Genomic DNA, 2,803 nt, shown 5'->3' with positions numbered 1-2,803 from the left:
TCATTCAATGATTGACAGATAAGTCAGTTGGATAGAATGTTCCCAGGGAGGCATGCAAAAGGCAGGAGGGGGCAGTTGAGAACCCTGAACAGAAGTTCTGGGTCTTTGACCTGTCCTGAGGCGAGAGATTGGTGGATCCTGGTCTTGGAGTGAGAGGGTGCAAACATCTCTCTGCAAGCTCTTCCTGTCCTTGATATACCGTTATCAACCTGTACTTCACCACCTCAGTGTCTACTGTCCCTAGATATTAGGAGTTTCATCATCTAGTTATCTAGTCTTCCCAGGGCCCGGGAGGGATCCGGGAAGTGGGCAGGAGATGAAGAAGAGGGTGGAAAGGGTGGATATATCTCAACTGTTAGGCTAAGATCTACAGAAGAAGAAGCTGAAGATTTCCCAGCAGTTTACCTACTCTGGTTTAGCCCTGGCCAGGCTGAACCAGAGGGAAGCTAACATTATTCCTCATTTGCCAGCAGTTGGGAGTTTCAATAGTAATAATTTTAATAGGGTCTCCAGTACCTCAGTCCTTTATCCTTATCCTTCTTATTAATATATAAAGTTTAAAGTACCTTCCTAAATCAGTTTCAAAGCTTGTTTTGGGAAGGGAGACAATGCAGCCAGAACATCATCCTTATCCTAGTTGAAGAGCCCAAATCAATAATATCAATTAACCCCAGGACCAGGTGGGTCCTGAAGGGATAAACCTCTTTGACCTGAAGGATCCTGCCTGGGCAACTTTATAAAGGAGAAGGGTCATCTTATCATCTCTGTACATCATTTATACTACCTCAAATAGATACAAGTGACCTCCTTTAATTATAACAAGAGCCATGTGTGTGCTCTACACAATAACTGAATGCAGTTTGAAGAGGATATTCTTTTTTCACACTATTTAATTTATTTTTTAGAATATTTTCCCATGGTTACATGATTCATGTTCTTTCCCTCCCCTCTTTCTTCCCCCCCTCCTGGAGCTGGAAAGCAATCCCACTGGTTTATACATGTCTTATTACTCAAAACATATTTCCGTATTTTTCATATTTGTAATAATCTTTAAAAAAACACAACCCCAAATCATATACCCATATAACCAAGTTATAAATCATCTTTTCCTTCTGCATTTCTACTCCCACAGTTCTTTCTCTGGATGTAAATAGCATTCTTTTTTATAAATTCCACAGGATTGTTCTTGATCATTGCATTGCTATTAGTAGCAGAATCTTTTTGTCCCACAGTGTTTCAATTACTGTGTATTATATTGTCCTGGTTCTGCTCATTTCACTCTGCATCAGTTCATGGAGGTCTTTCCAGTTCATAAAGAAATCAAACACTTCATTTCCTATAGCACAATAGTATTCCATCACCATCATATACCACAATTTGTTCAGCCATTCCCCAATCAAGGGACACCCCCTTGTTTTCCAATTTTTTTGCCACCACAAAGAGCACAGCTTTACATATTTGTACAAATAGAACCTTTCTCATTTTTTATCTCTTTGGGATACAAACCTAGTAGTGGTATTGCTGGAATCAAAGGTCATGCAATCTTTTAAAGCTCTCTGGGCATAATTCCAAATTGCCTTCCAGAATTGTTGGATTGATTCACAACTCCACCAGCAATGCATTGGTGTCCCAATTTTGCCACATCCCCTCCAACATTTATTGTTTTCCTTTACTGTCATATTGGCCAAACTTCTAGGACTGAGGTAGTTCCTCAGACTTGTTTTGATTTGCATTTCTCCAATCAGGAGGGATTTAGAACATTTTTCCATGTGATTATTGATAGTTTTGATTTCTTCATCTGAAAACTGCTTATTCATATCCTTGACCATTTGTCAATTGGGGAATAGTTTGATTTCTTAGAAATTTGATTAGTTTATTTATTTATTTAAGAAATTAGACCTTTGCCTATTTTGATACCTTCAATTTCTTTTTCTTCTCTAATTGCTACTGCTAGTGTTTCTATTACTATGTTGAATAATAGAGGTGATAATGGGCATCCTTGTTTCACTCCTGATCTTATTGGGAAGGCTTCCAATTTATCCCCATTGCATATGATGCTTGTTGATGGTTTTAGGTATATACTGTTTATTATTTTTCGGAAAGGTCCTTCTATTCCTATACTTTTGAATGTTTTCAATAGGAATGGATGCTGTATTTTGTCAAAGGCTTTTTCAGCATCTATTGAGATAATCATGTGATTTTTGTTTGTTAGATTGTTGATATGGTCAATTATGTGGATGGTTTTCCTAATGTTGAACCATCCTTGCATTCCTGGTATAAATCCCACCTGATCATGGTGGATGATCCTCTTGATTACTTGCTGGAGTCTCTTTGCTAATATTCTATTTAAGATTTTTGCATCTATGTTCATTAGGGAGATTGGTCTGTAGTTTTCTTTCTCTGTTTTGATCTACCTGACTTTGGGATCAGTACCATATTTGTGTCATAAAAAGAATTTGGTAGTTATTAAAATAGGCAATGAGGAGACTAAGCTATCACTCTTTGCAGATGATATGATGGTCTACTTAAAAAATCCTAGAGAATCAACAAAGAAGCTAGTAGAAATAATCAACAACTTTAGCATATTTAGAATAACAAAAGATCAAGAATATCAAGGGAAATAATGGAAAAAAATGTGAAGGAAGGGGGCCTAGCAGTACCAGATATTAAACTGTACTATAAAGCAGCAGTCATCAAAACAATATGGTACTGGCTAAGAGACAGAAGGGAGGATCAATGGAATAGACTTGGGGTAAATGACATCAGCAAGACAGTGTATGATAAACCGAAAGAGCCCAACTTT

This window comes from Gracilinanus agilis, chromosome X (genome assembly GCF_016433145.1).
Source record: "Gracilinanus agilis isolate LMUSP501 chromosome X, AgileGrace, whole genome shotgun sequence".
Lineage (NCBI taxonomy): Eukaryota > Metazoa > Chordata > Mammalia > Didelphimorphia > Didelphidae > Gracilinanus > Gracilinanus agilis.
Note: the sequence above shows the minus strand (reverse complement) of the source record.